This window comes from Euphorbia lathyris, chromosome 6 (genome assembly GCF_963576675.1).
Source record: "Euphorbia lathyris chromosome 6, ddEupLath1.1, whole genome shotgun sequence".
Classification (NCBI taxonomy): Eukaryota; Viridiplantae; Streptophyta; class Magnoliopsida; order Malpighiales; family Euphorbiaceae; genus Euphorbia; species Euphorbia lathyris.
The window spans coordinates 78,149,545-78,164,726 of record NC_088915.1 but is presented as its reverse complement, the minus strand read 5'-3'; the positions used below and the strand labels follow the sequence as shown (position 1 = coordinate 78,164,726).

The following is a 15,182-nucleotide window of genomic DNA, read 5'->3' as shown; positions in this document are numbered from 1 at the left end:
TTACATGAAATAAGGAAAGAAAAAAGAATAATAATAAGTTGCTGTTGCAACCAATTTTTATTCTAAGTTTCTCCTTTTTTTTTTGTTTTTTAATAGAATATCTTATCAATCATCCTCTTTTATATCTACAGGCAAAGTTATTTGAGCAATTAATTATTGGTTAATTATGGATTAGTTTTAAAGTGATTTATTCTGAATTGGATAATTGAATGACTTAAACAGGAATATCCTAATTAGGTGTGATAATAATGGAGGAGAATAATAAAATTGAGAATGGAAGAAAGAATGAGGGTCCATTTGTTTTACCTACTGTTTGCAGTTTACTGTTTGCTATTGCTATTTGTTGTTTGCTGTTACGATTTGCTGTTTGCTGTTGGGAAAAACTGTTTTTCCAAAAAGCAGACATTCTCTGCTTTTGTAAAAAGTTGCTTTTCAGGTGTGAAAGACAAACAGGAGGTCACTAACCAAACACACAATGCTGCTTTTCAGATTTAAAAGGCAAACATGAGGTCACTGACCAAACACCTAAAACTCTCCATTTTGAAATAAAAAGGCAAACATGAGCATGAAAAGGAGCAATCAAACGGACCCTGAGTTAGATTCATTAAGGGAGATTTTTTGAGAAAACATAATTGGAGAAAGAAAATAGAGTTCTAGCTTTGTATTATACACTATATATAACAGCTGGTATACATGAAATTGAACTATATTTATGATGCCGGCATCCAGTCGACGAAATGTGAGGAGACGAGTGGTGGATGAAGTCGGGTTAAAAGGACACCAAAGCAAAAGAAAAGACCATTTTGGTAAAAAAACTGAGCCACACGCCATATGGATCCAATGCTAAGCTCCTAATTCTCATTTTGAAAATTCACACGACATGTGCGAATTCCACACGTCGTGTAACTTCCAAATCACCAGTTCTATTTCGGACATAAAGCCCACACGTTGTGTTGCTATTCCGACACGCCGTGTAGACTTTCAAAATGCCCTACAAGAACAATTTTGCCCCTCACTCCATTTTCTTTCTAATTACAACCTTATCACCTCTTATTTACAACTTATGTCACATCTCTTTACCTTTATCCCAATTTATCCATTTAACATTTATCTTTTTAATTGTATGGATTTTCCCTTTTATGTAATTTTTATTTAAGTTTTGAGATGATTTAAATTCATCTGTTTCTTTCTAATCTACCTACTACTAATTTTTATCAATAAAATTATTATCTTTCTGTTTGAGAAGTATTAGGGTTCATCCCTTTTATCAATGTGATCTTTGATTTCTATGAGTTTTAGCTCGTAATCTTGGGATTCACTCCTTCTAATTGATCTAGAGAAGAACCTATTTGTTAATTTACGATTAAAACTAACTCACTCGTCATTAATCCGTATCAATTTATGAAAGATTGATACTTTTAATTCTATTACCCCTTAAACCGAAGATGCAAATTGAACAATGGTAAGCTTTTGAACCATATCCCAAAAATATTTAGATTCAAAAGGTTTTGTAAACATATATGCGAGCTGTTGTTGGTGATAGATAATAAGTAAACAATTCTCGTTTGAATCTTCTCGCGGAGAAAATGACAGTCGATTTTAATATGTTTGGTTTGTTCATGGAAAGAATGATTGTTAGCCAAATGAATAGCATATTTGTTGTCAGAATAAAGATTGACAACTTGTTTTGGTATATACCCAATGCGATTAAGGAAATAAGAAAATCATTGTAATTCGCAGGAAGTAATGTTAATGCTCTGTATTCAGCTTCGGTTGAATGTTTGGAAGGAATCACCTAAGAAGATGGCATTCATTGTCGAATCTTATTGTGTCTGGACAACCAAGCCAATCGGAATCGCTTAAACCTTTGAGATTTTGGAAGTTAGAGTATGTGTCTGCCGTACCAATGTCACTACAATTGACAATTAGGGGTATCAAAAGGATGCATTTTTTCACGAGGTAAAAAGTTTCATAAACTAGACATCCTGAGCAATTCGGGATATGTTCGTGGGCCTAATTCAGCTCCATATAGAGGGAGAAGTAAATTTTGGATGATAGAGCACATGTCCAAGACATGTGCAGTTCTTAGTTAAGTTAGTTGTTATTCCTACTCTATCTCTAACTAACTTAACTATCCACATTTCTAGCAACTATAAACTGAAAATAAAGGAGGTTGGGTAGTTAGTGGAGTGAAGTTAGGGGATAATTGCAACTATAACAAGCCCCTTCAACTATACATAAAGGTCCATTCTCCTCAATCCAACATCAAACATGTTGGGCAAATTCCGCAAGTGCACAGTTTCACTTGTAGTAATAAAAGATATCGATCCCACATATAAAATTTTTTGATAAAAATTACTGTTCTGATTAAATTCGTTTTCTCGAGGTTTATATAAAATCAATTATTGTATCTCTAACTATTTGTACAACTTGTGATTTTTTATAACTTTTTGTAACAATTGAACTCTGAATTCTTCCTCTATTTATAATCTTCCAAAAGGTACGCTAGAGAAACATGTCCGTTGGTGAAGAGTTGCCTCTATCCGGATGAAATGATGCGTCATTTGGAGAAATAAACATGGAAAATTTGCATAACAGCTTCGCGGTCCTTGTAGAGATTCAAGAATCTCAGCAGTGACCACTACAAGAAAAAAGAGTTTTAATGACCAAAATTTAACGAGTGGTAAAAAAACACTCATTAAAAACATACTCTTCCTACATTTAATGAGTGGAATTTATACAATCTTATTATTAATGAATGAAATAATATTTTTTTCTTTAATTCACTAAGACTCCACTCATTAATACAAAAACAAAAAAATTGGCCATTATTCATTTCACTTTAGAGCAATGTTTTGAAAACCGGATCGGATGTTAAACCGGTGAGACAACTGGTTCAAGGTTTAATAGGTTCAACCGGTTCAACCGGAATGGTTCAATTGGATAAAAAAATAAATAAATATATATATAAAAAATAAAATGATGTTTCATTGAACATAAAATTAAAAATTTCATACATATAATAAACAATTCTTAAGTTAACATATTAATTAAAAATTAAAAATTCATACAGATAATGTAAAAATTTATATATCGGTAACCAATCCTTAATTTAACACATTAATTAAAAATTCACACATCTAAAATCAAACCCATAGTTTAACACAATATTAAGATTAAAATTAAATTAATTAATACCAATTATTAAAGAGATTGTTCTCTACCTAATTTTTAAATTTTTTCCTTAATTCAATATGTTTTTTAAAAAATGGCAAAAAACCAGGGTCAATTCGGTTCACTGGTTCAACACCGGTTCATAGTTCAACCCCGGTTTAATGCGATTTAATATAGTTGAACCTGTATAGCTAAAACCGGACCGGACACTTGACTTGTTCGCGGTTCGACCGGTTCGACCGGCCGGTCCGGTTTTCAAAACACTGCTTTAGAGCCATTTTTTTACGGTTCCCTCCAATCATTTTCATTTCCCCCCAGAAAAACAGAGCAAAATTTTAACATTAAGAAGAAAAAACCCTTAATCGCAGCAATTAAACAAACATGAACAAAATCCCTCAATCCCATCTATCCATTTCACAATCCCTAACTCAGAAACCTATCTTTCTCTCTAGAAACCCTAACCAAGCTTCATTGAACTCGAAACTTCATTAAGGTGATGTCTTGAGTTTTGCGAATCGGATCTCCTTCTTCGAAGTCTTGGGGCGACTGAGCAACTTCAAGCAGAAATTTCATTCTTCCTTCTTCAAAAGAAGCTTCAAGCTGACTTTTACTGGTTTTTTCAGGTGAACAGAAACGAAGAAGACTTGCCTTTAGGGTTTAGGGTTTTATTCCTTTTTAAAAGTGTTTATAATTAATTTGTCGTAATTGACTTGAAGGTTGTGAAATCAACTCCTCCCAGTGAGTGCCTGAAAGCTCCAAGTCCATAGCCATCGTCGTCTTAAGAAGACAAGTCCAAATCCCTTGGAGAAGTTGTTGGGGTTTTCCTATTTCCTCTAGCCCCTGTTCAATATCGTGGGCTCACTGACCAGCTGCTGTGGCCTTCATATACTCTTCATGACTACTAGGTAATGTTTCTTTTTCTCTCTTAATGGTACAAATTACAAGATCTATACCCATTTGGGGTGGATCTCAGTTTGTGTGGAAGTTCAGAACTTCCCTTTTTGGGTGTTCCTTAGATGAATGTTGGGATCTATTATACACATTTTTCTCTGTTCTTTATTGTTATCTCCTATGTGTTTGGCTAGTTATTAGAAAGTAACAGTAACTTATAGATTTGAAGTTTTGCTTTGGTTTTATTAAATTAATATGGGTTACTTGGATGAATTTGAAAAAATAATTAGTTAATAGTTATTATTAGCAAATTTTTACTTCATTTGAGAAGTTTGTGATAGACTCAACTCTACTTTAATGGCTGGTTATCCATGGGTCTTGGCTGAAAACTCTTACCTAGTGGTCTTACTACAATAACAGAGCATATGGACTGGAACTATTGTTAATGTTTTTTTGCTAATTTTCTTTAAACGCTGGCTATGATCTGATCCGTCCTATCAGTAACTTTTTCAAGAGCAGCTCTCAATTCGTTTCATGTTTTTTTTAAAACATCAAATGCTCAAATATCAACCCACAATATAAGATGATAATAATAATGTATTGTGAAATTCTAGTGATCGAAATCAAGCAAAAGTTTCAGGAATGCCAACCCTGATACCTGTTCTTAATTTAACGTGCCCTTATCCATACTTCTTTTCCTCTTTCTCAGCCTCTGCTGCCCTCTTCACCCTCACATCAACATGGCTTGCATTTGTCCTCTCTAAACGCAGCTTGTCGTATTCCTTGAATGATTTCATCTCTTCTATGACCTTAACAAACTCCACAGATGGCTTCTCATGTCCAATTGGCATGAATTCACCTTGGACATGAGTTGCTGTTCCAAGTTCCTCAGGAGCAGAATCACCAGCCTTAAATTTTCTATAAAACATGTTGCTCAATCTATTACTTCCCTTTGTGTTATATTTGTGCTCAGCATTTACAGAAATGTAGCTTCTGCAGTTTCACTTCCACTCCTGATAAGCTATCAAACAAGTATTACTTGGGGACAACTCCCGATAAGGTATGTTGAATTGACTTTTTGTTTTCTTGTTATGAAGTAAATCATATCTTCAAAATTCTAATTGTACTCTGAAGTTTGGGGAATTGGAAACAGGTTATGATGATATGGTCATATTGCAGTGAATTCATCTCTTGGGTGTAGAGTGATTGACCACCGATCTTCATGGTGATGCTGATCTGCCGCCTTGGTCCAGCTCCACTTGCTCAACATAGAGAGATTATAGAATTGTTCAACTCAGAGAGATTTATAGAGTTGTCACTAAATTATAAATTACTTGCGTCAGATTCATTAAATTTGTTATTTTTTCCTTAAACTGGAAATGAAAATGGGATTGAATTCGATTTAGATTGGATTTGTGATTTGATTCGATTTAGAATAGCTCTCTTCAATCCAAAACAATATAAATCTTTTTATTAATATAAATTTTAATCATTATAAATATTTTTAATGAGCGTATTTTCAATTATTATAAATATTTCTAATGAGTGTATTTTGTATCATTAAAAATACTTCTAATGAAGGTAGATTTAATCATTATACATAGTTTCTAGTGAGAGTAAATGTCCACTCATTATAAGTTAATAATGAGCGGATTGATTCCGCTCATTAATACTTTTAGTAAGAAGGGCTTCCTCAAGGGGAAAATTCCGCTCATTAAAAACATTTAATGAGTGGAATTGGACTTCTAATGATGGTTTTTCCTATCATTAAATCCCCATTTTCTTGTAGTGGACAAAGGGAGAAGGGAATGAGAGAGGCGCGCATTAGCTGCTCCAGCGCGTCCCTCTCGAGATTTCAGAATCTCACCAGTGATAAAGACTCTTCTATTCCTCCTTTGTAATTTGTTTCAATTCTCAGACGTGACTTCCGATTCTCGTACGTGATTTTCATTGAAAGCTTGATTTCTCACTCATTTCTAATCCATTTTTGCTCCTATTTAGCTTTTTCAAAATAATTAATACCTTGCACACAAACAACAAATACCAACGTGAAATTTTTCCAAAATAAAATAATTAATATATATTTTACATGAAATTTAACATATTTATGCATGCTAATTTAGGTATATTTTGGGCTTATCAAAATACAATCATCTCTCTCAACTTCCTGAGTCTTTTCCTTTGGTTTGTTGCTTTGATTTTCGGGTTTCCTTCAACTCTAAGTGAGTAATTCTTAGCTCTCTTTCGTTAGTTCATCTATTCTAAGTCTGGTTTTAGAGTTTTCATTGCTCAAAGTTCATAATTTCTACTTTTTGTTCTTCTTCAACACATTCTGCCTAGCCATTTTGTGGCCCCATTTCGATCTTCTAGAGTCTTTTTGGTCCGAAATTTTCCATTATTATCGTTCCTAACGTCATGAATTTGATTCTAGGATTTCAATTTGCCTTATTCCGTGTGTGAAATGTCGTTTTACAACCCCTCTTTCGGACCCCAAAATAGTTTTATACAATCTGCCTAATTTTTATACGTTTTGCCCAACAATTTGGTTTTTACGTTTTAGACCCTTAATGTCCTATTTCTATCTTCAATTTTTACACAAACTCATTCCTAACATAATGAATTTGATTTTAGGCTTTCATTTTGCTCAATTCTATGTCTGAAAACTCATTTTAGAGCCCTTTTACTATCTTGATTTTCACTATTTTGCAACAAAACCGAAAATCTTATTGCTTTTGGATCGTGTCACCAAACTAATTCGATCTTGAGTTGTTATTCTTGCCCTCTTAAATCACCTCAAACCTATCAACCTCATTATTAAAATTGAAATAATCATTGTGAATCGTTCCCGAATTCAAACTTTAATTTTCCAAACATTTAATTTGTTCAGGGTCATTCATCATCAAATTATTATTGGAATTTCACATTCAAGTCGTTCATACCTTCGATCGTTCGTTCAAGTCGCGCTCACACTCATGGAATCTAGGCCGATTTCAGTCCAAAACCTATCAAAGCTAGCCGTTTATTGGCTTTAAATTTGTCATTTCAATTTCATTCAATTCTATTATTAGTATTTTCGTTCTTCGATTTTGTATTCCAATTTGGGAAAATTACAAAAATGGATCAAATGGGAGGCTCATTTATATATTTAACCCATTTACTCAACCTACTACATATCTAGACTGATTTTGTGTGACTTTCCCATAATACCCCTAACCTTCCCACTTCCCCTTACACGAACGTTCTCTCCCCTCTTCTCTTTGGATGCACGAACGGTTGTTGGCTCCTCCATTAATGATTCGAAGACTTTTGATCTTCCTATCTTCTTTTAAATTGCACGAAATCTGCACATTTTCGTTAAATCACAATGAATTTCTCCTTTTCCTCTCTTTATCTCTTGATTCTGCAACTTTCTAATCCTAGAAAACTAAGCCATGGTTCTTCATCTTCCTGTTCCTGCTCGTTACTTGGTTTCTTTCTTCTTGTTACCATCAAAGAATGGTTATTCTACGTTATTTCGTTTTTTCCAGTTTATCATATTGTTATTATCGCTTTTAAGGGTGAAAGGCGCGAAAAATGTAAGTATCTACTGTTTTTTCTACGTTTTTTCATAAATACACTTCGCGTAGTCGACGATTTCGTGAAGATCTGCGAAGAGAAAGAGCCTGAAATGTGACGATCTACTTCGTGAATCGATTAGTTCGCAAACTCTGCGAGTAGAAAAGTTCATGATTTCCCTCGCAGACTTCGCGAAAGCATCGATATGCGACGTAGATCGTCATGTTTCAGACCTTGCATACCTCGCGAAAACATCGATTAACGAAGTAAAATCACCTATTTCCCTGCACATTTACATTCTCATGCTTCGCTAATCCTCATTTCGCGAAGCCAAAATCAACTCTTTCCCTACCTAACACGATTAATTTTTTCTGAAGGTGGTTGATTACATAACATCCCTTTCTAGAAGGCGGCGTCCTCGGATGCAGGGGAGATGACTTTCCTTCCTGTATAGGGACAAATTTCCCTCAAGATTGGCACATTCACTTTAAAATGGTTGGTTAGGAGAGATTGTGCCAATCTTGGTGTGCACCATGGGACACCATCCCAAAAGGTCTGGACTTACATTTCTTATCCCAAAAGGTCTGGACTTCATGTAGAGAGAGAAATTACTCATCCGCTTCAAAATTGGTACCGGATTAGTCAGGTTCACTTTGATGTGATTTGTTAGGAGTTTATTGTGGCAATCTTGTTGTAAATTTTGATGATGCTATGATTTTAATGTTGTTATTGTGGCAATCTTATTGTAAATTTTGATAATGTTATGCTTTTAATGTTAGAATTCGTTGTTGTTTGATATTTTTTATTATATACCACTTCGCGAATTAGCATCAAAACACATCCAACCTTCGCATATGCTAATTAAATTCATCAAGTAAACCAAACATTAGCTTCGCAGGTTTCGCATATGCTAATTAAATTTATCAATTAAACCCAAACATTAGCTTCGCAGGCTTCGCATAATATCGAATCTGCGAAGTCAGACGGGAGGGAGCGAGACGCGCGTAAATATTGAGGGTATTATGGAAAAGTCACAAAAAATCAGTCTAGATATGTAGGGGGTTGAGTAAATGGGTTAAATATGTAAATGAGCCTCCCATTTGACCTAGTTTTGTAATTTTCCCTTCCAATTTCCATTTTTGCTCATATATTTTGTTTTGAATTCAACATCCACAATAGGTTTAGCTATTTTATAGTAGATATAAATTTGATTGTAATTGCTCATATTTCATCAACATCTATGTAATTAACCCATTCCATATAAATTTTGATTTCTTCTCAATTTCGCATTTAAATTTCCTTTACTTAATTTATGGTAGTCATTAAATATTTAGTAAAGCTTTTATAGCAGCACTAAGGACCCAATGAGACTTTTTCAATCCTTGCGTACTCCATTAATCGTTTCATTTAGAAATCAAACTTTTCACTCACATTTTTCATCACTTTAATCATCCAAATTAATTAGAAAATAATTTTCCTGGCACGTCCGCACTTAATGTACACTTGATAAGGTTGAAATTGGCAATATTACGAAAATAATGATAACAAATACAGTCATGAATCTCATTATCTCATTCGCATGTGCATTATTTGATCATGCACAAAGTACTAACAGATTAAAGACACATGTATATATGTGGAAAAAAGTTTCAAAAAAATCTCTTGTGCGTACTGTCTTTCACAACACATATATGTAGAATACGAGATAATAAAAAATTCAATTTTTTAAATTTTTTTCCACTTGTATACATGTGATCTTTTATCTATTACTGACGAGTAATAATATAACGCACATATGATGTGGAAAGAAAAAAAATTCATGATGGTGTATAATCCTCCGTTAATAATAAAAATTGTTCTAACTTTCAAGCATTCGACGTAAAAAATTCGACGTAAAAATTGGCTCAGCTGCAAACTTTAGAAGTAATTTTTTTTAAATCAGAAAAATGTTAGAGGCATTTTTATAAAAAAAAAACAAAAATTAGAGGTATATTTATATCAATTATGACATTCAACGATAGGTTATATATTTTTTTCATAAAAGAAACGAGAGAATATTTTTTTTTAATCTTAACCCATATTAAAAGTATAAATATGTCTTTTCAAAAAAAAAAAAAAAGTATAAATATGTAATTACATATTTATTAAGTTATTAAGGTTAATCAATTAAGAAATTAAAATTGCTTAAATTTGAGATTGTAATTAAATTTGAGTTATAATATAAATAATAAACTTTAATTATATTCCTCAAAAAATAAACTTTAATTATTTATGAGAAATTGGCATGAAATTGTATCTAAATTACCAACAGAATGTGCATATTTTTATAAAACTGAATACTTCAGTCATATATGAAGATTTTCTTGGAAGTTTGTAAATAAAAATCCAGCTCATCACAAAAGGTATTTAAAGGACACAATATTCACTCACATATTTTAAAGAGTTATATAATCTTTAATTCATTAAGGATATTTAACACACTCTCTTCGCATTCAATTCGTTTGTTACGTGTACTGAATCATGAATCTCATACTATGTAAACGAGGGGCTAACTCATGTAAAAAGTATTTTAAAGGAAGAAAATTCTTTCGATATAGCTTTTAAATTTAACAATGTAAGATGTTTATTTCATAGAAAAATTTCATCTTTATTAACTTAATTAAGCTTTAATAAAATAATTAGCCACTAAATTGCTTCCAATTTTTAAAAAAACTGCAATCCTCAAAATATTTTATTTAAATACTTTTTTTCCAATTATGAACTTTTATGTCAACCTAGTTGTAAATTTGCAATTAAATGGACATTTCATCGGCTTATTCTATTACCCTTTCATTCCATTTAATTAAACCCACTGAGCTCATATATTTCTAGTCAAACAGTAAATTTGTAAATTACCTCTATATTTATTAAAATTCTCAAATAAATACCACAGAAAATATAATTTATTCACATGAATGATTGTTTTACAACATTCCATTCTAATAGATCCTCATACCCAATCAGATAAACTTGATTTTCAGTTTTTCCTTCAGTAAATATATCTATTAATGAAAAATAAAAATATCCATGCCATTTAGTAAAATTAAATTAATAAATTAACCATAAGTTAATTAATTAATAATATGTATACGTATGATCCTACATCATGATGGGGATGTGGACACGAGGCATGACTTTGAATAATGAAGAAATTAGGGTTTAGATAATTTGAAAAGAGTGACTTTCTTGTCTTCTTTTGATGTAGATTAAAATCGACTGGAGGTTTTAATCGTAAACCAACAAAGATTACAAACTTCTCAAGATTAACTTAAATGTTGAATAAACCCAAAAAGGAATGAATCCTTGCTCCAATGGAGGCTTCAAAATATAATATTCATCAAAGTTAACCAACATTACAAAAGATGGAGAATATATACTCCCCTTAATTTAAAGATAAAGACTAAAAGACCACCCCTAGGGTTACCAACAACTAAGGAGCCCTAGGGGTAAAATAGGAAATACATAAGGATAGATATTAGGGTAAATAAGTTCAATGGCAACATGGTAAATAGTTCAATGGCAAAACAGTAAATAAGAGGTGGCAGATATTGTCCTTAACAATAAGAACTTGGGGAGGAAGTATTCCCCAACCCAGGTACGCCCCGCGTGGCCTCCCTCACGCCCCGCGTGGATGTGTCCCTAGACTTGGTGGTTCTTGTTGGGCGTCTTGGGACATACGCCCCGCGTCTTTAGACATACGCCCCGCGTACTTGACCTCCTGATCTGAACTCTCATCGGAGGCTGGTTCCACGCCCCGCGTCTCACCATACACGCCCCGCGTGTATGATCTCTTAGGTTGTTTCCCCGACTTCGAGTCCTTCACGCCTCGCGTCCCAATGGACACGCTCCGCGTGCTCTGTTCTTCGCCCTTTCCTTCATCCCCCTCGGTTAGCTTTCCACGGGTCCCATCCTTCAACTCCGGTTCACCCTTTAGGGACCTGATGTCCTCATCATACTCTCCTTCTTTAGAGGAGTTGGACCCCAACTCAATGATAGCACAAGGATGACTCACCCCTAAGGTTGATGCTCCGCTCTCCCCACTAGCAATACTCGTCTCTTGGGTCGGCTTACCCACACCTAACAATCCGACGGGCTGCTCAATGCGGGTATCTTCTAGCGGCGTCGGTTCCCGGCTAGGATACGCAATCAATGCCGCTTTCTTTTCTCCCTTAGTAGGACCCGTCAACGGTATGAGAATATACTTGGGCCCATCTTTGAAGACGGTGTACGTGTTGTCCCGTCCGGCATGTGAGGCGTCACGGTCGAATTGCCAAGGCCTCCCAAGAAGCAAGTGATACACATCCATATCAGCCACATCACATATAACCTCATCTTGGTAGGCCCCAATAGAGATAGGAACCTTGCACCGGTGGGTGACATTAAGCTTCTCCCCCTCTTTGATCCAGCCCACCCGGTATGGCTTCGGGTGTGGCTCGGGCACTAAGCCAAATTTGCTCAAAGCGGCTTTGCTAAGGATGTTCTCTTGGCTTCCACCATCAACAATCAATTCACATTTCAACCCGTGGATTAGACCTCTAGTTCTAAACAATTGGTGCCTCGGGTCATGCTCTTGTTCAACCGACATCAATACCCTCTTCACTACATGGACCTTCCGCTCATCCCCGGATGATCCACTATCAATGGGCTCACAATACAACTCATCATTACCTCTATAATCACCATCATCACATCGCTCAACCATATTAGCGATCCTCCTCCTTGGACACTCATTCGAATGATGGCCCGGTTCGTTGCATCGGAAACACTTAAACGGAGCCGGTTTTGTGTACGGGTTGTTGCCCTTAGGAAGGGCGGCTGTCCTAAAGGGTCGCACGTCCCCATTAGGTGATCTTCCCCCGTTCACGACTTTAGTGCCACTTGAGCTAGCACCACTCTTATCCTTGCCCACCTCTTTGGACTGTTCCCCCTCTTCACAAACTTCCTCAATTCTCGACCTCCGGTATCCGTCACGTGCCCTAACATTCAATTGAGACTCGGCCTTTAAAGCTAGGTTCCTTGCATCTTGAATCTGGATTACCATTTGTGTCCTAATTCTGTCTTGAATATTATACCGTAGCCCCTCTAGATACCTTGAAGTCTTTTGGCTTTCGGTTTCCGACAAGTTAGCCCTTGCCGAAAGCCTTAAGAACTCCGAAGTATACTCGTGCAACCTCTTCGGTCCTTGTGAGCAATTCCGGTAGGAGCTGTAGATATACTGCTCGTAGTCGGGTGGTAAAAACCGCTCTCTCATCATCGATTTCATCCTCCTCCAAGACCTAATCGGTTCCCTTCCTCCTCTTCTCCGCTCTTCCTTCACATTATCCCACCATACCGAGGCTCCCCCTTTCAACCTATACGCCACTAACCGAACTCTCCTATCTTCCGATATTCCCGCATAGTCGAAGAACCTCTCCACCTCAAGCAACCAATCAAGGAACCCCTCAATGTCAAGTTCCCCTCCAAATGAAGGTAGATCAACCTTGAGTTTGAAAGCATCATCCCTATCATAGTGTCCTCCATAACCCACTCTCCCATTCATTCCGGCTCTATATCCGCCCCTATCAATAGCATGACCCCCATACGGATCATTCATCCCATAATTTACCCTTCCGTGACCACCTACATCATCATCATTCAAAATATCCAAATTCCCGGCACGCACATGCTCGGGACCAACAACATCATGCATATTCATCTCATTCACATGCCTAGCATTCAACACATCATCATCCATCCTAATCCCTATAGTTCTAGCAATTTTAGGCATCTCAAAATCATCAAATAGATCTCCATCACTATCACTATCAACGTTTCTAACGGCTACGGGATTAGTACGTCTTACCTCTTGAACCCGAGGGTTCTTGGCTTGGGGTGCATAAGTTATCCTTGGTGGTGGTGTCGGGTGCCGTTCAAGTAGAGGGCGGGCTTGTTCCTCTTGTCTCCGGTGAGGATCTCCGGTTAGGAGGTTGTGATTTTCGCGGGTTACTATTGTGAGTTCTTCAATGAGGCCGCGCAAGTCTCGGGTACTCGTCTCGTGTTTCTCCTCTAGCGTTTTTAGAGACTCCGAGATATGTTTCATGTTGCCTTCCAGCGCCTCAACACGGTGCTCCATGGATCCGGTGGCTTCGGTGGTGATACGAGGTTGAACCATTTCCGAGAAGAAGTCTCCGGTCAAGGAAAACGACTCGGCTCTGATACCAAATGATGTAGATTAAAATCGACTGGGGGTTTTAATCGTAAACCAACAAAGATTATAAACTTCTCAAGCTTAACTTGAAGGTTGAATAAACCCAAAAAGGAATGAATCCTTGCTCCAATGGAGGCTTCAAAATATAATATTCATAAAACTTAACCAACATTACAAAAGATGGAGAATATATACTCCCCTTAATTTAAAGATAAAGACTAAAAGACCACCCCTAGAGTTACCAACAACTAAGGAGCCCTAGGGGTAAAATAGGAAATACATAAGGATAGATATTAGGGTAAATAAGTTCAATGGCAACATGGTAAATAGTTCAATGGCAAAACAGTAAATAAGAGGTGGCAGATATTGTCCTTAACAATAAGAACTTGGGGAGGAAGTATTCCCCAACCCAGGTACGCCCCGCGTGGCCTCCCTCACGCCCCGCGTGGATGTGTCCCTGGACTTGGTGGTTCTTGTTGGGTACTCTTACGCCCCGCGTCTTGAGACATACGCCCCGCGTCTTTAGACATACGCCCCGCGTACTTGACCTCCTGATCTGAACTCTCATCGGAGGCTGGTTCCACGCCCCGCGTCTCACCATACACGCCCTGCGTGTATGATCTCTTGGGTTGTTTCCCCGACTTCGAGTCCTTCACGCCTCGCGTCCCAATGGAAACGCTCCGCGTGCTCTGTTCTTCGCCCTTTCCTTCATCCCCCTCGGTTAGCTTTCCACGGGTCCCATCCTTCAACTTCGGTTCACCCTTTAGGGACCGGATGTCCTCATCATCTTTTAGTCTTTTTCCACAAATATCGGCATTTCTAAAGCAGCAGGTGACAATTTCTTTATTATTAGGAAATTTAATTTAATAATGATGATTGAGGATTAACTTTTACAAAATCTAGCAAGTATATTCCTTGAATTTGGAATTAATTGCACTACTTATCAATGGTGAAGTCAGGATCGAAATTTTAACGACTCTATCGTGTTTAATTTTTTTTTAAATACTACTAAAATATATTTTAAAAATAAAATAAACAATATAAAATATAAATTTTATCATTTTCTTGAATAAAAATTGGGAGTAAAAAGGGAAAGATGATCGTTCTAGACATCGCATGAGGCTGGCGCTTTTAGTATATCTAACTAATCTAATTTCAAATATTATTAAAGAGAAAATAAAAAATTCATACTGATGAAAAGAAAGAAGAAAACTCGTAATTCTAAATTGTTCAAAAGAATAAAAATCATCTGCTATGTGAGCATTACAAAAATTAGGAACGGAATTCCACTAATTCAGACCTGAATTAGTCAAACCATGTCTAGCAAGAGCATATG

The 15,182-nt window shown here is 36.1% G+C and overlaps 1 long non-coding RNA gene across 5 annotated transcripts; it reads left to right on the top strand.

Moving 5' to 3' along the window:
- The first annotated feature begins 3,496 nt into the window (after positions 1 to 3,496).
- LOC136232147 (uncharacterized) lies at positions 3,497 to 5,510 on the top strand. Of its 5 annotated transcripts, none has more exons than XR_010690325.1 (4): positions 3,497 to 3,797; positions 3,891 to 4,079; positions 5,065 to 5,125; positions 5,219 to 5,510. It is a non-coding gene; the product is annotated as an uncharacterized lncRNA (long non-coding RNA). The 5 variants fall into 5 exon arrangements; XR_010690324.1 differs by having other exon boundaries at positions 5,200 to 5,510; XR_010690327.1 differs by having other exon boundaries at positions 4,775 to 5,125.
- Positions 5,511 to 15,182: the final 9,672 nt, after the last annotated feature.